This window comes from Sciurus carolinensis, unplaced genomic scaffold (assembly GCF_902686445.1).
Source record: "Sciurus carolinensis unplaced genomic scaffold, mSciCar1.2, whole genome shotgun sequence".
NCBI classification, from domain to species: domain Eukaryota; kingdom Metazoa; phylum Chordata; class Mammalia; order Rodentia; family Sciuridae; genus Sciurus; species Sciurus carolinensis.
The window spans coordinates 4,263,958-4,286,306 of NW_025920119.1; the positions used below are offsets into that span (position 1 = coordinate 4,263,958).

Here is a 22,349-nt window from a genome sequence, read left to right on the forward strand (position 1 = left end):
GGGCCTGGGTCCCCAGCCAGGTGTGTCAAGTCCCAGGCTCCCCAGAGCCCTGACCCTCTCCTCCTGCAGGTGGATGCTACATCGAGGTGTTCAGGAAGAAGCACGTGCCCACAGCCAAGGGGACCCTGCAGAACAGTGTGCAACCCTGGCAAGGCTGGACGCTCCAGAAAGATGAGGAGGAGGAGGACCTGGCTGACTCTGGGAGGCTCTTTGTTCACAACCTGCTCTACACCAGCACTGAGGAGAACCTGAAGGGGCTCTTCTCTCCCTACGGTAGGGCTCTGCTGCTGGCCGCGTGTGTAGGCCCCTGCTATGCCCAGCTCCAACTTGGCTGGGTTGGCCCCGTCTGCCTCCCACTGGCTCTTGACCTTGGGCAGTGGCTCCAGCTGGTCTCATCTGAAAATGGCTTGCTGTCCCCACTGCAGATCCAGTGGCATCCTTTGCTTTCTGAACTTGAACTTGGATTTCTTTTTTTTTTTTTAATGGTGCTGGGGATTGAACCCAGGGTCACTCTGCCACCAAGCTACATCCCAAATTTTTTTTATTTTTTAATTCAAGACTGTCTTGGTAAGTCCACAAGGCTGGCCTTGATCATTCTACCTCAGCCTCCCAAGTTGCTGGGACCACAGGCACACCCAGTATGTCCCACAGAACTTGATTCCTTAGCTCTCACCATCCAAATGCAGAGCAGGAGCGATGGAGGCATTTTCCTGAGATTCTTTGGCTTCTGGTGTTGGAATTCAGCAGCTGCCCAACCCTCCCCTCCTACCATGCTCCTGCCTTGGAGTGCTTTTCTTTCTCAAGTTTTCCCAAGCAAACTGAATTTCCGAGAAGAGGCAACAGCCAGGACTGTCTTTAGTTTTGCTGCTGTTACTTCTAGGTGGAGAAGAGCCCTTTCAGGTTGCAGGTCTATAGCTGAGCTTGGTCACAGGGGCCGTTTGTCGAGGGGAGGAAGGTGGGCTCACAGTGCAGGTGAATCTGTGCTGTGGAGATGCTACTGGTGCCCTTATCTCCTGGGAGGCTGGCCTGGGTGTGGAGGATCAATGAGGCTGTGTGAGTGTGGCTTGGGCCAAGGACAGCTCAGAGGTCCCAAGTGGAACCTGCTTGCAGGCCAGGTGATGGGACCTGAAGTCTGTCCATGCTGTCCTTCTTCCCAGGTCCTCACATGGGCTGGTGCCCTGGCCACATGGCAGTGCTGGGTGGATGGGAGGGGGCTTGACCATAGACTGCAGGTATCCATTTGGGATGTGGCCGCACCTGGTGTTCAGAGTGGAACCACAGCAGACAGTGTCCTCTGAGAGGGACAGCGTCACGAACACTTAATGTGGCACTAACTGCAGCAGGCTCTGGGTAGTGACTACACACTAACTCTTGGACCCTCAAGGCCACTGTGTGTGGGGCAACTTGTGCCATTCACAGGTGAGAGGAGGAGGCCTGTGTGGGCAAGGCCACTGCCCAGGACAGGCTGTGCACAGCAGGCCATGGAGCCAGGGGCAGCCCGAAAACTTCCTCCTTGCTTCTCTTAGGGTGGGTGCGAGGGGACTGGGAATGACACCCTTGACCTGGAGGTGGACCTCATGACTGGCAGTCGCCATCCTTACCTCGGGCTGAGTGGACATGGCCAGTGAACAGCAGTTGTGCTGTGTTCATGGGGCTGACCCTTAGTGCACGGCACTTTCCCCTGATCTTGGGCCCAGCTCCAACCCAGGCGACTGACGCTCTCCTGTCCTCAGGTCCCCTGTCAGAGCTCCACTACCCCATCAACAGCCTGACCAGGAAACCCCAAGGACTTTGCCTTCGTCATCTTCATGTTCCTGAGCACGTGGTGAAGGCCTGTGCAGCAGTGGATGGGCAGGTGTTCCAGGTGAGGTTGATCACGGGACCGCCGGGGTTGCCAAGCCTGGTGATGGAGGAGGGATGGCCCTGTGGAATGCAGGGAGCTCTGCTCTTCAGGGTCACCTTGCAATGTGCCCAGGCCACCTCCTCTCCAGTGCACCTTCATTCACAGTGTATGGAACTTGTGGGCTCCAGGCTAGACCTGCCCCACCCATGGCCACTCACGTTCTTCCTGTGCAGGGCCTGGGGGTGCAGTGTGAGGGGCTGTGGGGTGTCACAGAGGGGCACCTTTCCCTTGGCATGGCCATGTTGGGGACCCCAGCACCAGCTGGACCAAGAGTAACTGTCTGTCTGCTCCGTCTGCCGTCCCTGTCCTCCTGTAATTCTGGCCCTGGGTCCAACTTGTTTAGGACAGGAGGCCACACTAGACAGGAGGCCCCACTGGAGTGTAGGGCTGGAGGATGGGAGGGTAGCTTGCCCACTTCCTCCCCTGTCCCCACAGGGCAGGATGCTGCACGGGCTGCCGTCCACCATCAGGAAGGAAGCCAGTGAGGATACCGAAACCCCCGGCTCATCCAACAAGAAGAGGAAGGTGTCCAAGGACAAAGCCAGCAGCTCCAGGTCCTCGCCACCCCCACCCGGGCTCTGCTGCCCTCTCCACCTTTTCAGGCTGCCTGGTCCCTTTTGCTTTATAGCTTGAGGTTCATCCTCACCTCTGAGCCTACTTCTCCACTGCAGAGGGGAGAGCGGTGCTGAGCTCACTTATGCTCTGAGGTATTGCGTTCAGTACAAGTGGATGGTTACCACCTGCTGGGCCCTGGCACAGGCCAGCTGCTGCACTGCCAGAGGTTGGATCTGTCAGTCCCACTCCCTGCTGGTGGGAGCCCACCCAGGACAGGTGAGGTGGCGAGAGGGTTAGGAATGCGGGGAGGTTTAAGACAAGCTATGTATCTGTGAGAGAGCACCTGTGCGTCCCAGCATTGCCTGTCCTGTCCTGCCCCTGCCCGCAGCTTCCACGACTGGAACATGCTGTTTCTGGGGCCCAATGCCATGGACGATGCCATCGCACAGAAGTACAGTGGCACCAAGAGCCAAGTGTTGGACCACGTGAGTGGCCCGTGACCTGCAAGCTTCGTGTCTGCAAACCCTCTTGGCAAATCTGTCCAGGGCTGGATCCCTGCGGAGTTCTTTATGGGCAAAACCAGGAACGTGTTTCAGCCACATGGTGAGGGACATACCTTGATTCTGCCTGTTGGCTGCTTTCTTCACGGTCCTCTGCCCTTCCTCAAGACACCAGAGGCCAGCCTGTCTGTGGAGGTGGACGGCAAGCTCACGTATAAGTGAATGGCCTAGTGGCCATGTTTTTAAAAGAAACAGGAAAATTAATACTAACACATGCCTTTTCAGCTAATGCGTCTGAGGGATTGTCACTTCGCTGTGCCCAGCATAGTCACAGGGTGTTTCTCCTCCCTCATTCCTACCCAGGCCACTGAGTTCCATGCGTAGCAGGATGTGGGTTTGAACGAATGACACCTCAGGTGCCCAGTGGCTCATGGCTGCCATGCTGCGCAGCGCAGCTTGGCCTGAGTTGGAGGGAGGGACAAGGGATGGTTGCAGTGGCTCTGGTGCCATGAGTGCCCTGAGCACCAGGTCTTCGTAGTGCTGGGACAGGGTCCTGCCTTCTAGAGCCTTCTGGTACCTTCTGGAGCCTCCTAGTGGAGACAGGTGGAGAGAGGAGAGCCTGGGCTGGTTGGGGAGGTGACAGAGCAAGGACTGCTTGGTGTGAGGGGTCGGGGTCAGGGTCAGCACTGTAGAAGCCCCCAGGGGCTGCAGGAGGAGCTGCAGACCTGCCCACTGCGGAGAAGGGAAGAGCCCGAGCGGGTGTGGGGACGTGTGGCTGGAGAGGGTGCCCAAGGGGGTCAGGTGGTTATGGCTGGGTGAGGGGCACCGCTGAACCCACTTACACTGGGTCTGCTTAGTTTCTGGCTGGAGAGAGCAGATGGGGTCCACCTGATGGCCACGGGCCTCCTTTCCTCTCTCCCTCAAGAGACCAAGGGCAGCGTGGCTGTCTGTTTGGCCCCTGGGGAAACCCAGCTGGTCCAAGAGGTGCAGCGCTTCCTCCTCCACAACGGGGTCAGCCTGGACTCCTTCAGCCAGGTGGGTCCCCACTGCCCTCCACACGGACTCTGATGGCCCTAACTGGTGGCTGCTGCAGAGCTGGGGACGGGGCTGCAGGGAGGCTGGGGGCGTGTTGATAGGCCCTGTGGTGACTGGAACCAATACCTGAGGGCTCACTTCTCCGCTGTCCCTCGCAGGGACAGGCTGCTCCTGGGGCTTCTCCATGCCTGTGGTGGCAGGTGGCCTGCAGTTCCACACTGAGATACCAGTCTGATCAGTGGAACAGCGGCTGGGGCACCTGGGAGGTCCAGCAGATGGTCATTCACTGTCATGGTCTGCACGACTCAGTGGGGGGCTGGAGGCTGACCCCTCAGCAGAGCTGCCCAACTGTGGAGCCAGCACGTGGCCTGCTGGAGAGGGTGGCGCCTCCTGGGTCTGCTTCCCAGGCACCTGGCCCCTGGGGCCCCATACAGTTCTGGTGTCAGACTGGACCCCTGCTGCTGTCCCTCACGAGTTCTGTGCACTCACAGGCTACAGCAGAGCGAAGCAAGACCGTGATTCTGGCCAAGAACCTCCCTGCAGGCACCCTGGCAGCTGAGTTGTGGGAGACCTTTGGCCGCTTTGGGAGCCTGGGCCGAGTGCTGCTGCCCAAGGGCGGCGTCACTGCCATCATTGTGGAGTTCCTGGAGCCCCTGGAAGTGCACAGGTCCTTCTGACACCTGGAAACTCCAAGGTAGGGCTGCCCCAGCGTGGTTAGGGGAGAGGGAGCTGGCCTGTGGGAGGGCCCTCAGCCTGAACTCCATCCTCCCACAGCAAAGCTGCAGAAAGTGCCCCGCCCTGCCCCCTGTCCTGCCCCCCCTTTTCACTGGCTTCCTTTCCTGCCTTAACTTGAGCCTTCACTGTCTGCTTCTCTGCTGTCATGTACCCATGATAAGCTGAGTTCCCTACACAGGACTGTTTAAGAATATCTATAGCCACGGCATGTTGGCTTAGACCAACAGAAAGTGACCTGTGGCAGAGCCGACAGGCAGGTGTCCAAGTCAAGGGTGTGGCCAGCACCTCCGAGGGCTCTGGGGAGGACCTGTCCTTGTCTCTGCCACCATTGGGCTCCTAGTGTCCCTCGGCTTCCTGAACCACTACCATCCCACTCCTGTCTGTGCCCCATCTTTGGGCTTTCTTGGTCCCAAATCTCCTCCTGGGTTTACAGCCCATCCAGATAACACAGGACATCCCACCTCAGGATCTTGGTGACAGTTGCATGGGACTTCTCCTTAGATTCTGGGGTGGAGGCATAGCCGTCTCTTGGGAAGCCACCATTTAACCCACCACGAGTACTTTGTCCAGTGACTCAATGCTTTGCAGACCACGGTCCCCCATTGATCCTCAGGGCAGGCATTGCAGGTGTGGAGGTCATTTCTCCACAGCTGCTGCCCCCCGTGGTCATCCCCAGCTAGGGCCCTGCCCACTGTGCTGCCAGGAAGTCAGTGAGTTCCTGACCCACAAGACAGGTGCTGGTGCCAGCACCACAGATGCCCTTCTTCCTTCTTCCTGTTTCTTTGGGAAGGAATCATCACCAGGTGAAGGGTGGCAAAGGGCCCACCCAGGCAAGGCCATGTCCCTCTTTTGCACATAGGGAAACTGAGGCCCAGTGACCCAAAGTCACCCAACTCAGAAGTGGCACAGCTAACTCTCTGCTCCCCACTCTGGCTCCTGAGCATGAGTTTTCTCTTTTCTCTTTTTTAACTGGGGATTGAATCCAGGGACATTTAATCACTGAGCCACATCCCCAGCCCTTTTTATATTTTATCAGAGACAGGGTCTCACTGAGCTGCTTAGGGCCTCCCTGAGTTGCTGAGGCTGGCTTTCAACTTGTGATCCTCCTGCCTCAGCCTCCAGAGCTGCTGGGATTACACGCATGCCCCACAGCACCTGACTGCTTGTGTTGTTTTTTCTGATTGTAATTAACTTGTGAGCCTTGCATTGTGAAATTTGAAAAAAGTCCCAGAGGGCCCAAGTTGACAAGTCTCCTTCCACCCGGCCCTGCAGCTCCCAGCACCTTCTACTGAGGCAGCCATTAGCAACATCTGTGTCTCCTTGGTTAAGAAACTGCCTCTGAACGTGTATGTGGAACAAGAGCACTTCTCTGGGTGACCACACTGACTTCCTGCTGGAGCCGCCCCTTGCTACAGTTCTTCCCCTTTCATCCTCTGACTAGAGAAAACGCAGGGGTAACTTGAATCCACCCTTGTCCAAGGCAGCAGAGGCGTGGGTGCTCCTTTGCAGCCTGAGGCACAGCCCAGGGGCAGGAGTGTTTTTCTCTTGGGGCTCTGGGCCGCATTTCTCCTTCTGGCTCCTCTGCCCTGGGGAGCAACCATCTCCTCTGACCCTCAGACTCTTCATCTGCACATGGAACTGAGTCCCTCTCCAGCCATGTATCGAGATGGAGTCCCACAATGTTGGCACCTTTGCCTCTGCAGTTCCACCACATCCTGCTGTATCTCAAGTGGGCTCCAGTTGGCATCTTCTGTGGCACAGCCCCACAGAGGAAAGAGCACCAAGAGGCACCAGCAAAATCTGCAGAAAAGAACATGGTGGAGCCAGAAATGGGTAAGAACAGGTCTATGTGGGAGAAGAGCAGGGCAGCACGGAAGTGTTCATCAGGCCACTGGTTTAACACTTTGTTCATCTTACATACCAACGGACTTCGGTCTCTAATTGTATAGGTGTGTAAAACCTCCCTGAAAAATAGAGTTTCAGAGCTGGGCATGGTGGCGCATACTGCTTATCCCAGCAGCTTGGGAGGCTGAGGCAGGAGAATTGTGAGTTCAAAGCTAGCCTCAGCAACTTAGCGAGGCACTAAGCAACTCAGTGAGACCCTGTTTCTAAAATATAAATAGGGCTGGGGATGTGGCTCAGTGGTGAGGCACCCCTGGTTCAATCCCTGGTACCAAATAGAGCATTGTGAGTGCAGTATAAGGTAGCAGCTGAGGGTGAGGGAAGAAAACCTAGATCTCGTCATACTCAGAACAGCCGGTGAAGCATCCCTGCTCCATAGCTGTGGAGAACTGGTAGCAGTGAGGAGAGCCCTGTTTGCATGTGGCACAGCTCCCCTGGTGTCCAGCAACTGCACAGGCAGGAAAGGGAAGAGCAGTGGTGGGCCACACTGGCCTGGGCGGTCCCAGCCTCCTGGCTGACCCGCACAGTGGGCATATGAGAAGGGTAAGCGTTCCTTGTCAGGACTGTTGTGCAGACTGCAGGACCTGGCACGTTCCTGGACTTCACCCCTGTCAGAATGCCCGAGAACTGAGACCGCCTTGTACCCACAGCTGCCCCAGGAGACGGGCAACTCTGCAGGGACCCACAACCACACCTTGTAGTCAGACACCTTCAGGAGCCTCCTGTGGACTGGGTTGTTTGACCCAGGTGTTAAGATTCTACCCCTCGGCCCACCACACACAGGGTTACCAATTGCTCACTTTACTAAAATGAGAATTTTCCTCTTAAAAACAGATAAGCCCCTTGTCTACCATCTCCATTGTCCTCATATATTTACAAGAAAACGTGTTTTATGGCAAAAAAAAAAAAAAAAAAGCAGAGGGTGGCGGAGCCTCTGATCACCCCAGTAAGGTTTGAATCCAAGGCCTTGCCTGGTTGAGGCCTTCCTCCATACCTGTGGCTCACGTCAGCATGCCCGTGGGTCTTCAGGACTGGCCATCTGTAAGGGTTTTTGGGACCCACTGGCCTGGAAGCCGCACCCGTTCCTTCTCTCTCTGCCCATCCCTTCGCTCTGTGAATGGAGCGCACCCCATCTGCTAGGTGGATGGAGAAAGGCGTGAACCTTTCCAGTCCCTCCTTGGTGCTGCCCAGGTCGGCTTGTGGTGGGGTCCTTTCCACCCTGCTTTCTCTCCTGGACCTCTCCCCTCGTGGGGTCCTTCTGTGTCCGTAAGCAGCCGTCGCCCTGTAGCTGCCAGCCACCATGGCTTTCAGTTCCGCTGCTGCACGTGAACCTGGATGATGATTTCTGACCCAATTGAACCCTCCTCTCAAGCACACACACTGGCGGGGTCAGGAGGCTTGCAGACAGCTCCAGTCTGGCTTCTTCCTGTTTTGGGCACAGGCAGGGGACAGGCATATTGGGCATGGTTCCTCCTTGGGGGTTCTGCCTCCATCTGGCTTGGCTGATTTCGTTTGAAATAGATGGTGCCCTCTCAAGTAGGCACCTCGTCTGCCTCCCTGACCATGCACCCTGCAGAGTGCCAGGCCCTGGGAGTGCAGAGAGGGTGCTGCCCCAGGGCAGAGCGGGACCTGCTCCCTGCCTGCTGGTGCCAAGCTCTCCATGTCCTCACGCTTAGGTGCTGCTTCTAGGGAGGAGGTCATGCGTGCCGGTGATGGTGGGCAGGATCCCTGTCCAATGCCTGCTTTGGGGCTGGACCAGCTGCCTCTCTTCAGGCCGTTTCTGGTCCTAAACAGTGAGGGTGGTGCCCAGGCACCCCCCTGATGACAGGGGAGATGCCATGCTGACCACTGTTACCCCCACACAGCGGGAGTGCACATCTGTAACTCTGCCACTGTTGTCCAGGGTGACCACAATGGACATGGCCCAGATGTCCCAGGAGCTCCTGGGCTGGTCATGGCCGCATCCAAGGAGGGCCTCAAGGGCAGACCTGCTCTGGGGCATGAGCAGTATCTTCTGGGCACGAGTGTCTGGACCCTGTTAGGATGCTCTTCTGTCCCCAGGCTCAGGTTAGTGTAGAGGGTCCTGACAGGCCTGCAGCTTGGAGGGGCTGGTGTCTGCCCACTGGCTGACAGGAGGCCTCAGAGCTGGGATTTGTCCAACCCTGCTGGGCTTGCCACAGCCTGTGGTAGCCGATCTCCTTTTCTGACCATGTTGCCTGCAGAGCCCCCAGTCCCTGGTCCCCTGAGCTGTGCCCTCTCCCCTGCGGCACCCCACCCACCCTCTGCACATTGTTCCAGATGCTTCCTCAGGATGACAGGAGGTGGGGGGGCCCAGCAGCCCCAGGCCCTGGGTTTGGGGCTGGGCAGGGGGAGCAGGAGGGACCATGCTTCTCTGCAGCACTCTGCTCTGCTCTCTGCCAGTCTCCAGGGAGGGGCCAGCATGTTTTATCTCCCCACAACCAAGACCCATATCTCCAGATAAAGGACTATGGATGGGGGGTCCTGGAAAGCTGTTTGCAACTGATAACAGTCTGTCAGTGGCCACAGCGCAGGAGCCTGGAGGGGTGGTGCAGCCTGATTATAATAAAGTTGTGTGGTGCTGCGTGACTGGATTTGATTGTGGGGCTTCTGCGGAAGCCCCTCCCTGCCTCCTGCCTACAGCCCAGTGGTTCCTGCTCCTGCTCCTGCAGCCGGCCCCTCCGCTGCTTCCTCCTGCCAGGAACTGGTGATTCTGTTGGCGAACATCTGCTTGAGTTTCACAGTCACTTATTTTTTCTTTCCCGTCATCCTTTGTCTCCCCATTGAGGCCAGCAGCAAAGCACTTCTTAAAAAGACCTTTCGCTGGTGGCCTCAGCCCTGGGCCACGTCTGGACCTGCCTAGACCTTGATGCGGGTTGCAGTTGAGTTTGGCCTGGTGGCTCGGAGGTGCTGGGAGGTGCAGGGGTGACTGGGTCAGGCTGGGTCCTGTCCTCAGGGCCAGCAGGGACACTATCCCCTGCACACAGAGGTCTGGCCTTGAACCTGCAGGAGGAGGGCTGGGCTCCCCCTCAGCTGCCTTCCCTCAGAGGGGATCACAGGCTCCCCTGGGTGCCAGCCCGGCCAGCTGGACATGCAGAGTCCAGGGGCAGTGTTCATGGTACAGTGTTGCTTCTGGGGTGTTGGATAGGCCCAGGGGCTGTCACACAACCTCCATGTTCATCTCCCAGTCACTCTGCAGGCAGCTCTGGCCACAGTCCCCACTCACATATGGAAAAGAGGAAGCCCTGGGGTTAGTGACCTCTGGAGGACACACGCATGGAGGGCATGGGGATGTGCCCCGCACCTGTGAGCCCTGAGGCCTGAGCCCTTGTCTGTCCCCACTGCTCCCCTTGAGCACTCAGCTTGTTGACCATCTGCAGATGTTTTTGGAGTGTCCTCTCTGAGCCAGTGCTGGGGGTGCAGACGTGATGCATCAGGCTGGGTCCTGTCCTCAGTGAACTCCCTTTTAGTTGGGGACCCAGATGCAACCAGTAAGGAAGGTGGTTTCAGAACAGGCTAGGGACTATGGAAAGAGAACACCAGGGATATAGTGGCTTTTTTTTACTAGTGTGGCCAGGAAGAGCTGTCTGAGCACAGGATGTTTGGACTGACACTGGGCAAGCAGAAACCAGGTCCAGGAAGACAGGAGGGGAGATGGCTGGGCCAAAAGATATCAAGTGCAAAGGCCCTGTGGTCAGCATCCTCTGACAGGCTTGAGCATCAGCAAAGAGGCCAGTGAGGTCAGGGATGAGGTCATAGGAGCTTGCAAACTGGGAGCAGGCACTGAGAGGCCACTGGCAGGGCAGCCACTCTGTTGTCCAATGGCAGGTGATAGTAACTAGGCCTGTGGATGGGTAGTGGACACTTGTTTTTCTTAACAACTCAACACAGTGCAGGAGAGCATGTGTGTGTGTATGTATGCGTGTGTCAGTGTGGTTTTATTCCTGGCTGCAGGAGGGATGCGGAGGCAGGGCAGCTCTGTCACTGGCCCAGGCTGCGTGGATGATACACAGCAGAGATGGGCAGTACAGGCTCACAGCCTTGTGTTCCCGCGTGCATGTCCCATGGCTCTGCCCCTCCTGACCGCTGTCTCCAGACCCCTGTGGTCAGCAGATCTCTAAAGACTGCCATGTCCTCTTCTCATAGCATTTCAGGACCCTGGCACTCCAGGGGCAGGGATGTCATTGTGGGTGTGAAGGGTTAGGGCGTGGAAGTCTCTGGAACTAGCCAGCCTGTGCTGTTGTGGAAATGTTGTGGAAAGGCCCAGCACACGGGAACACGGCGTTCATCTCCAGCCAGCTGTTTTTTCCAGTGCCCCTTCCTGGGCAGGGCTGAGAGTGGCTGACCTGCCCAGGGATGGACCATTCCTGAGCACATTTCCTGAGGTGCCCACTGACCCAGCCTGCTCAACTCAGCTCGGCTCTCTCATTAAACCCAAACACCTGCAACCACCTGACCAGGCTCCTGGGCTGGGTTCAGGTGGAGTTGACTCTGCCTTGCTGAGAGCCCTGGGCTCCCCAGAGTGTCCATGGGAGGCTCCCACTCCTGGAATCTCAGCAGGCCCCTGGGACAGAGCAGGGAAGGTGATCAGTCTTTGCCAGAGATCTCTGAGCAAGAGGGAGGTGTCTGTTGCTGGTCGGTTAACCAGCTCCTGCATGGCACAAAAGCCTCGTGCTGTTGAATTAAGTTGCCAAGATTGAAAAACTGGGTTTTCCCGTGTAAAGTTGGGTATTACGCTTCTTTTCAAAACTCTGAACTGGCCATACCGAGGGGGCAGAAACTGGCTTTGCCGAGGAGAGGCTACCCCTTGCACTGACCATGAACATTCTGGGGCGCCATCGTCCCCATGCCTCTCCCCTCTATAAGTTTCTTTCAGTCTTCTGGGAACCTGTCTTGCCTTCCTGAAGCTGCTTGGCATCTAGTGTTGGGATGCTGGAATGTTCCTGAGGCCACCCATTTGTGTTTGTGATGTGATCTCTGTGGTTGTGGATGAGGCCAGGTAGCCAAGGCACCCAGCTGAGGTCCTGGCATGTGGCAGGAGATCTACTGCCCATTCTTTCTTTGGCCTTCAACCTCTGACATGTGGGATGACCAGGAGACCCAGAGGGTCTTCCCGCTGACAGTCTTGACTTTCACTTTGGTTGAAGTTCTCCTCCAGGACTTGGAGTCTGACCTGCTATGTCTTTAGCATGCTGTTTCCTCCTCTCTCCTTTGAAATTGGGTTTCTGTGCATCAATGCCCACACTTGCAGTCCCTTGCTGGGTTTGTTGTTTGTTTCTTGGGTGGGGAGGAGCCTGCATATAGATTTCCTCCTTGTGGCCTAGGACCCAGGAAGCTGGAGGACTGGAGGTATCCTTTGGGTCCTGGGAGGGATCCAGCTCAGTCACTAGCTGTTTCTGTGAGGCTTGAAAGGCTTGTTCAGTGGCTAAGCAGTTGACACCTAATCAGGACTGGAAAGATTCAGGTCACAAATGAGAGGCAGGGAACAGGGCTCCGGAGCTTGGCGTGACTCTGCAGGGCAGGTATGAAGACCCAGAAGCCCCCATAGACCCAACACAGTTGGGAGCTGTTGTAGGGAAGCATGCTGGGGAGAAACCAGTGGGCTCCTCTTGGGCCGCAGGACCTCGGGAGCTTCTGCCAGCCTGGGGGGCAGGGCTGCAGTCTGGGGCAGGGTGGCCACCTGCTCAGCACCAAGGTGGGTTGGGGTGAGGAATCCCCTCCCTGTGGCTGTCCCCCTGGGGCTATGGGATAGCTGTTGAGCCTTTCCAGGGGAAAGGGCTTGTCCCCAGGCCCAGCTCTCGGGACTTGGTGAAACTGGGGAGGTTGAGCCAAACTGAGCGCATTTCCCTAAAGTAGGGTTTCTCCAGTGGTCCTGAGGCTGAGGCATCCGCCACCCTCGCTGGGGCAGACACCCACACTGGGTCCTGGCCAACCACCTGTGGCCCTGCCCCTTCTGTCCAGTGTGCCCGTGGGCACCGCCACTAACTGGCAAGGCCACGTTCCCCTTCCCTATCTCTGGAACCTGTTCCTTCAGAGGAGGGGAGGTGCAGGGGCAGTAGTGACAGGTACTAGTGATCCACCTGGGTCTGCTGCTGTGGAAGCGCCCATGGCCCCTGCCCTCTGTTCTCATGGCTGCATGTGCATGTGTGCTTTCCCCACTCAAGCAGACTGACAGAAACTCACACCACCCTCCTCCACTTCACCTTCAGCTCCTGGGGTCCGTCAGCGCCCTTCAGCGTTCCTCAGCCCATTATTTCAGTGACGACCTACCTTCCCAGCCTCCGGTGGCCTTGCTGGTCTGTCTGTGACTCTGTGGTGGGTTTTCCCAGTTTCCACTATTACAAAATACTATGACTTCCTCGTGTATAGACAAAACCACTTTGACACACGTGCAAGTTCAAGGGGTATTTGAAATCCATATTCAAGGGATTTTAGAATGCTCTAAGTTTTCCCATTCTTTAATTTTTGCAAAACTCTAAGATGCATTTCAGTTTGAAAATTCACTAAGTGCTGTTTTTTAAGGAAAAATAACATTTTGCTTAGGTTCATGGTTCGAGAACATAGTTCCCATAATTTATTTTGAAGTTAAAATGAGTGTGGCCTAGTCCTATCTGGGGCTTGTAGGTTTGGATCTCTGTCATATTCTCTTTAAAACACTGCAGGATCTGGGTGTGGTGATGCATGTCTGGAATCCCAGAAGCTCAGGAGGCTGAGGCAGGAGGATCTTGAGTTCAATGCCAGCCTCAGCAAAAGGGAGGCGCTAGGCAACTCAGCGAGACATGGTTTCTAAATAAAATAAAAAATAGGGCTGGTGATGTGGCTTAGTGGGTAAGTGCCCCTGGGTTCAATCCCCAGTACAAAAAAATAAAATACAACAGGGGCAGACGGTGGGACTTTGTCTCTCTCCCTGGCTCTCGCTGCTGACACCTGCTGTCCCTCCTGACCATGCCACAGAGGCAGAGCCTCTTGGTACAGCGTTCCATGCTTTAGGCCCTGGCTTTAATGGGTAGATATTACTTAATGGGGTTGTTTGTTTTTGATGGGGTTAGTGGCTGATGGTGAGACCCCAGAAGGTGAGAAGCCAGCGGGGGAAGGAGCAGAAGCCCCCACAGTCAAGGGCAGAAGAAGAGGAGGAGGAGAACGAGGAGGAAGAGGAAGATGAGAACCTTCCAGGATGCACTCTGTTTATTAAAAATCTCAGCTTCAGCACCACAGAGAAGACCCTGAGGGAAGTGAGTATCCACCAGGAATGGGGGACGCTCCAGGCTGCGAGGTGGGCAGTGCGTCTGCTCTGGGTCTGGCACAGCTCAGGTGGTGACAGCCCGCCCTACCACACACCATCCCTGCTGTTGGGGGGTTCCGCATTCCAAATGTGCTTGAAAACAGTTCCCCAACTGCTTCTGTGGTGAGTAGCCCAGAAGTCAGTGCCACCACTGTGTGTGGCCTAATGGAGCCAGCAGGAGACTCGTCAGGGTGTCCCCACCTGGCACATCTGGATGGGGTGAGTCTGCACCTGTGGGAGGAGACCAGGAGGGGCAGGTTAGGGAGTTTCAGGCAGGGGTTTGGCTGATGCCTAGTGAGCATGGCAGCCCATGGACTGCAGGGCCAGGATGGGCGAGGGGCCCCTCCTGCTCAGAGAATGGGATCTGCAAGCTCCTTGCCTCCCCCAATGGGACTCCCCAACAGAGGTACTGCTTTCGGTGGATCGAGCACGGCACAGAACAGATGCTTACCTGATTTCCTGCTTAATGGATGAGTGACAGAGCTCACAACCGTGAACTTGTCCTTGAAGGGAGATGGCCAGAGGATGCAAATCTCTGATTCCCCTTCCTTTTAAAATGTCCCCTGAGATCTAAAATTCTACAGAGGGTTCAAGAGAAGAGGCATTGTCCACTGACCCTGCCTGTGTTCCATGACTGTCCCTAGGTAGGACAACCACAGCAGTGGAGAGGCCCAGACCCAAGCAGGCAGCATGGCCAGGGGCCCCCAGCACCTGGTGAAGCACTGATACCCATGTGACTTGGTTTTAGAGGTGCACCCTAGCAGTGTCTCAAAGGCAGGTGGCTCTGAACATGTCAGGACAGCCTCTGGTCCTGTGTTGTCCTTGTCACTTCTGGTGTGGTGTGGGATAACACTATTGGATCAGCATTTCCTGAAGTTGCACAAATGGCAACTCAAGGGTGTCCTCAGAATTGAAGGCCCTGGAGCTGGAAGGTTCAGCCAGGATCATCTAGTTCAGCTGGGAGATGGAGCTTCAGAGAGGTAGCCTCACTGTCCTGAGCTCACACAACCCATTAGAGCACTGTGGGGAAGCACACCCAGATCACAGGACCCTGTCCCATCACCTGAGTGTGGTGCAGAAGACATATTTGGGTAACCCTAAGTTGGCAGCTGGCGTTGAGCCAAGAGGTGGCACATAACTAGTGTTAACACGGTGTGATCTACTTTTGCCTGATTAGTTAATGTCTCCTCTGCACTAGTGGTCAACAGATATTCCTCATTCTTTCTTGATTGGTACCGAGGGGTGTGCTTCAATTGTGCTAATCCTAAGCTGATTGACTGCCTTAGGTATATAAGACACACACCTATAGGAAGCACCATTGTATAAGCAGCACCTCAGGTTGCAGATCACAGAATGCAAGATTAAGCCACACCTCTAGATCGCTGTTCGGAGGACTAAGCAGACACCTCTAGGTTGCGGGTTGATGATGGCAGATTGCAGAATGTAGGTTGCAGCTCGCAGAATGAAGATTGCAGGATGCAAGACTCTAAGAAGATACAGATCTCTGAAAGTGTAGCCTCTCCGATAAGCAAAGATTCTCCTTTAAGCAAAGCCTTTTCTTCCTCTCTCTCTTCTTCTAAAACTTCTTCTTTAAGCTAGGGAACAAACAAGCAAGAAAGCAGCACACTAAAGAGAAAGATAAGAGGAGTAGCTCAGTTTCCAGTCCACCTCTGATAAATACCTGTGCAATTGTTGCCGTAGGCGGTAACAATATCCGCGCGACTGTTACTGTGAGCAGCAACAATGTGGAGCTGTGATCAGGGGACAGTCCTCCCAGGCCTGGATCCTGGCCTCACTCCTTGCTAATGGGCAAGCCCTGCTGCCTTTCTGTGCCTCGGTTTCTCCGGCTGTCATAGAGGTGTGAGTGGAACTTTCCCATTGGGTTGTTTTGAAGGTTTATCTAGGACGAGTGAGGTCCTCCAGGTAGAGGGTCCCATGCCTGAAGCACGAGTCTGCCGCTGGTGTGTGTGAGGGTCTGCGCTCCTCCTGCTGACCATCGCTCACTTGGAGGACAGTACTGAGCACCTGTTTGTCTTTGGTACTGAAGAGAGGGCCAGAACCAGAGTCACGTGGAGTGTGCCTTAGCTGGGCTCTAAAGGGAGACAGGGGAAGGGACGGGAAACGTAGGGTGTAACTTACAGTTTTTTTAGGATTATTTTGGCTTTAAGCACAGAGGACAGTGACATGGTCAGTCCTGGGGTCAGTAGACTTCATGCCTCTGAACTGACCCCAGCTTCTGGGGTCTGCGGCAGACCTCTCAGCTGTTCCAAGGCCTAGTTCTTCCCTATGTAAGTGGAGCAAGAAAGCAGCCCAGCTGCCATTTTGAGAGGCCCTAGGGACTGGCAAGTTTACTTGGAACCGGCCATTGCTCACCACCTCCGAATGACCCAGGATCTCCATGGGCAGACATGGGAGGACAGCTTGGCAGGCTGCACAGTGGTTCAGAGCCTGGCTCAGCAGCCCAGGCCAGGCCCAGCATGTCCAGCTTTGTGACCCCAACTGCCAGCTCCTGAGCCCTGGCCTTCAGCTGCCCATCTGAGGGTGTCTCTGGGTCCCTAGGTGGGTGGATGGTGTGGGGCCTGGCACAGACCTGTGCATGGTGAGCACCCTCCTGAGGTCAGCTCTGCATGCCTCCTGCTTCCTGTGCCTGTGGCTGGACCCATGGTGACTGGAGAGGCTTCCACGCATATGGCGGATGTTCCCAGAAGTCGGGGGCTGCATGATCCTCTTTTCCAGTTGTTTTCCAAAGTGGGTGCCATGAGGAGCTGCTCTGTCTACAAGAAGAAGAACAAAGCAGGTAACCCATGGAGATCTTGGCTGGAAGGAAGTGGTTCCAGAAGAAATCATACCTGTGGGCAGGGAGGATGGCCAGGCTTGTCTGAAACAGCCCCTCCTCTCTCCTGGAGACTCCTGCTGCACAGTCAAAGAGGCCCATGTATCCTGGTCTGTCCAGAGACTCGCAGGCTTTCACATGATCCTGGAGCTGTGTACCAACTGGGTGGACAGGCTACCATGAGCACCCGGGGGCTCCCTCCTCCCCACTCCTTCCAGACACAGCAAGGACTGATTGTGGGCTTTCCTGCTTCAGTTCCAAGGAAATGATCCATACATAGAACTTCTAGATCATTCCACCATGTCATTAATCTTCACCTCCCTGGCCATTAGGTAGTGGGCAGGCAGAGACCACCTGGCCTCTCCCTTCAGCCCTGGGTCTTGTTCTGACCCTCCTGGCCTCCCCTCATTCATACCCTGCTTCCCTGCAGAACATGAGCAAGGGCATGTCCTTTGTCCTTTATCACAGCCACATACCCAATTCAGCAACCCTTTGATTCATGGACATGGGGGGGTGCAGCACGAGTCAAGAGTGACCACTGCAAATTCGCTCCCTAACTGGCCTGGACCACCAGGCAGTGAGCACCAGAAATGTGATCCCTGTCCTCAGGTACCTGCAGTAGCTGGGGGACATGTGAGCTGGTGGCTTCATTGCAGGACCAGGAGGGCTGTGGCAGGTTCTTCAAATCAGAGTGGGCCTAGAAGCAGGGAGGCTGAGCAGCCTGGTGGCAGAGGCCAAGGCAGGAGGTGCCCTGGAAAGGGAGGCAGTTTCCAGCTTAGGAAGTGGCTTTTATGCCCTGCAGGGGTTTGGACTGTGGTCTGGTGGGGAACCACCGAGGGTTTTAAGCAGATGCTTCTGTGTGAAGTTAGAGGTCCCTTGCCTCTGTCTGCTCAGACTGCCATGGCAGCAGTTAAACCAGGCCACGGGGACACTGCCCCTCTGGGAACCTGCCCTCTCCCCTACGAGCACTCAGCAGCACCTTGCCATCCCGTCTTCAGTGTTGGAAGCAGCTCTTGGGGTGTCCATTGTCCTTTTGGGAACCTGCCGTCTGGCCAGGCACTGGGGAGAGCTACGTGGTATCTGCTCAGCTAAGTGCAGCAGGATGGGGTCACACTCAGCCTGGGGCTGGTGTGAAGGACAGCTGGTCACAGGCAGCTGTGAAGCAGCAGGTCACACTGCTAACCCTTGAGGGGCACAAGGAGAGATGGTGGGCAGAGCTTGTGTAGAACTGGCACACGGGGGGCCAGCAGAGCTGGGTCCTTAGCACCAGCATGTGCCCCTCTCCTGCAGTCCCAGGTCAGCGTTTCCTGTGGGCCGATCCCATGTGCACAAAGGCTGGGAGTAGGTGCTGCTCTTGGCAGAGACCGGCCTCCCATGCATTATGGCCCTGCCGTGTCAGAGGCTGGATGAGCTCCTCTTTCCCAGGAGTATGTTTGACACTCAGGTGCAGACGCCACCAGCCCACCATCCACAGCCTTCTGCCCCCAAAGAAAAGCTCTCTGCTCAGAGAGCAAACTGACAGTCATCATGGGACAGGACTGCCTGCCCCCTCCACAGTTTTGAGCCATGTTTGGGCTGTTCACAAGGTTACCTAGCATGCCTGGCCCTGGATCCCTCAGCCTCTGGATAGAAACACAGTTGCAGGGCTCTGCAGGGGAGGCAGAGGTGCAGTTAGAGACCTTGTGATTTGGGGTGCCCTGTGGGACTCCCCAGCATTACCCCTTTACACCTGACACATACTGTCAGGAAGCAGCGTCCCTGGAGAGGCTGCTGTTGCTTTTTCCCTCTGACCTCCTGTTGCTTTGGAGTGGGGAACCAGGCGGAGCCAGGGCACCTTCACCTCCCTGTCAGAACTTTAGACCTGAAATCCAGGAGCCAAATCTGAGGGTCAGAAATGTCCCCAGAAGGCGGCCCTGGGTGCTTGCAATGCCACATTGAGGCAGGGCCATCCAGGTAGAGGCTCCTGCTGGAGAACAGTGGTCAGCCCCGAGTCAGTTGTCCCTCCCTCATGAAGGCGGTATCATCTTAGGAAGTTAATTATCACATCAGTAATCTGTTAATTAATAGTCAGTGAACCTCTGCAGCTGATTCGCTGGGGCAACTAGTCATAAATGGCAAGCCCTGAGCTGAGGCCATGTGGGGGCTGGAAAGGGAACTGGAAAGGATCCAAAGCCGAGCCCTGACTCACTCTGTGCTCTCTCTCACAGTGGGTCCCCTGTTCCAGGAGCGCTGCCTTCCATGGGGTTTGAATTCGTGGAGTACCAGAAGCCAGAGAAAGCACAGAAAGTCCTCAAGCAGCTGCAGGTAAGTGGGCTGTGAGCTAGGGTCCATTCTGTGGGCCCGTCGCCTCTGAAATTGGGGGCAACCCCTGATCTCCCATCCTGCTGGGCCTGTCCTTTCACCAGTTTTCCAGGGAACAATGCCAAAGCAATGAAGACCCTCTCAGCCCTCCACAGCACTTTCATTCACTTATTCCACCCACATGCTTGTGTCGTGGGCTTAGTTTGTGACAGCACTGTGGTAGGCCTGTGGAGACCCTTCCTCTTTCTGGTGTGGAGACAGCCAGTGGAGCCATGAATTAACACAAGACAAGATCATGCCGAATGCTCAGTCACATGACTTCAGAAGTGGGGCTGCCTTGGGCTGAGTGGGCTAAGGGGAGCCCCTGAGGAGCAGATGGTTGAGCCTACCCCTGCCTACACGAAGTCACCTGCACAGGGACCTGGAAAGCTGTCCAGGAGCAGAGGATGGCATTTGTAAAGGGCCTGTGTCAGGGACTCCAAAGAGTTGGGGAAATAAGCCCCCTAATGCAGCTGGCAGAGCAGTGTGTGGTGGGCATCAGGGGAGCTGGAGGTGTTTAAGACCAGATTTGCAGATCACTTAAAATACTGGATGTCAGCCTGAAGGCTGGGCGAGACTGTTGGTGGTATGGGAGCACATGGGGAAGGGTCTCATTTGTGCTTCAGGACAGTTTCCAGCCCCTGTGTGGAGATGAGATGGGAGGAGGGTGGGAAAGAAACCCTCAGTGGCCAGGGAACAGTAGCTTGGGCCAGGGATGTACAGGAAACATGGCGGGAGGGACTGGAGAGTGTTTGAATGTAGATTGAACGTCCTGTGCAGATGGAGGAGACAGCCTTCCTGCTGAGCCCTAAGTCCAAGAATAAATGGGACCCTTAGCAAAAGAAGGGAGCCATCACCATAGGAAGCACATGGCCAGGGGTTCTGTACCCACCCCGGGGAGCCAACCTCACTGGCAATGACCACATCTCCCTTACTGAGGCCCATATGCCAGGCCCTGCCAGGGCAGGGAAGAGGGAAGAGCACTTCCTGGTCTTTGGTTAGACACTGGAACTCCCACTGTGTCACCAGCACTGTGCGCTGTCAGACAGACGCAGCTCCTCAGACACTGTGGTCATCTACCTCTTCCACTTAGGTCAAGGTTCAGTTCAACTCCTTTGCACAGACAGCACACTGCTCAACCCCAGCTGTGCACACATGCATGCCCGTGGCCACGAAGGATTGCTTATGCAGTGTCACCTGGCTGTATTTTCAGGGAGGTTGGATGGACTTTTGAGGTATTTCACTCAGACGCCAGCTACACCCCCAGGGACAACTGCTTTAGGTGCAGGGCACTGGGCTAGGGACTTTGGGCCCTGCAGACTAGATAACAAACTCTCTCTGCAAGCCACACCAAAGGGTCCCTGAACCTTAAGATGCTTTTAAGCTGTGGCTGAGTCTGAACACTGAATGCTGTAAAGGTCAAGGCTACTGCAGTGTTCAGGGAGCATTTGGAGGCTGGGTCTCTGTGTCCTCTGGATGCTGCCTGGCTCTCACCCTGCCATCTTGGGGAAGGACCTTACGTGTGTGCCCTCCTGACCCCTCAGCACGGCCTCTGTGAGCTCGGCCTCTGTGAGCTTGGCTTTCGTGATAATGTCTCTGTGAGCTTGGTGTCTGTGAGCACTGCCTATGTGAGAAAGCCCTCTGTTCCTAGGCCTCTGTGAGCTAGGCCTCTATGAACATGGCCCCTGTGAGCTCGGACTCTGTGGCCAAGATCTATGTGAGCAAGGTCTCTGTGAGAAAGGCCTCTGTGAGCACAGCCTCTGTGAGAAAGGCCTCTTTGGGCACGGCCTGTGTGAGAAAGACCCTGTGAATCGGGCTCTGTGAACATGGCCTCTGTGACCATGGCCTCTGTGAGCAAGATCTCTGTGAGCGCATCCTGTGTGAGGAAGGCATTTGTGAGTTCGGCACCTGTGAGGTCAGACTCTGTGAGCTTTGTCCTCTGTGAGTACAGCCTCTTTGAGCTCAGCCTCTGTCAGCACCACCTATGTGAGCAAGGCCTCTGTGAGCAGGACTCTGAGCATGGCCTCTGTGAGCAAGGCCTCAGTGAGCAGGATTCTGAGCATGGCCTCTGTGAGCAAGGCCTCAGTGAGCAGGACTCTGAGCATGGCCTCTTGAACTTGGCCTCTATGTGCACGGCCTCTGTGAGAATGGCCTCTTTGAGCTCTTCCTCTGTAAGCACTGTGTATGTGAGCAAGCCCTGTGTTCCTAGGCCTCTGTGAGCAAGGTCTCTGTGAGAAAGGCCTCTGTGAGCACAGCCTCTGTGAGCAATGCCTCTGTGAGCATGGCCTGTGTGACCATGGCCTCTGTGAGCAAGGACGTTGTGAGCACAGCCTGTGTGAGGAAGGCATCTCTTAGTTCGGCCCCTGTGAGGTCAGATTCTGTGAGCTGGTCCTCTGTGAGTACAGCCTCTTTGAGCTCCACCTATGTGAGCACGGACTCTGTGAGCAAGGCCTCTGTGAGCAGGTATCTGTGAGCAGGACTCTGTGAGCATGGCCTCTGTGAGAATGGCCTCTGTGAGAATGGCCTCTGCAAGCAAGCCCTCTGTGAGGAAGGCCTGTGTGAGTGCAGCCTCCATGAGCAAGGCCTCTATCAGAAGGGCCTTTGTGAGCATGGCCTCTGTGAGCTCAGCCACTGTTAGTACAAACTCTGTGAGCACGGAGTCCATAGCATAGCCTCTGTGAGCTCGTCCTCTGTGAGCACAGTCCGTCTCAACAGGATTCCTGTCACTTGGTCTCTGGGAGCATGGCCTCTGTGAGTAAGGTCTTTGTGAGCTTGGCCTCTATGAGCACAGCCTCTGTGAGCATGGCCTCTGTGAGAACTGCCTCTGTGAGCACATCCTGTGTGAGAATGGCCTCTGAATTCATCCTCTGTGAGCACGGCCCCTCTGAGCTCAGCCTCAGTGAGCACCATCTGTGTGAGTAAGGCCTCTGTGAGCATGGGCTCTGTGAGAACTGCCTCTGAGCACATCCTGTGTGAGAACGGCCTCTGTGAGCTGAAAATGTACAATGCGCCCCAGTCCCACCCTGCTCTGTCCCACACTGGGCATGCAGTACAGTTGCTCCCCTAGAGCATGAAGCCAGGGAACCAAGCCCACAGAAGCACACTAGGGGTGCTGGGGTCCTATGGCCATGTCTGGAGGCCTCTGTTGATGGAGGCATGAAGCAGTCGAAGACCAAGCCCTGGTGCTGGCTCTGGACCATCCTTAATTAGTGCTGACTGCCCTTGGCAGGGGTGCACCCCTCTCTA

General features: G+C 55.9%; 2 pseudogenes; both read left to right on the top strand.

The window, feature by feature from the left end:
- Window positions 1–20,764, top strand: part of LOC124973709 (probable RNA-binding protein 19) — a 21,796-nt pseudogene extending 1,032 nt beyond the window's left edge.
- A 17-nt stretch (window positions 20,765–20,781) lies between these two features.
- The window catches only part of LOC124973710 (alpha-1,6-mannosylglycoprotein 6-beta-N-acetylglucosaminyltransferase B-like), a 53,944-nt pseudogene continuing 52,376 nt past the window's right edge, over window positions 20,782–22,349 (top strand).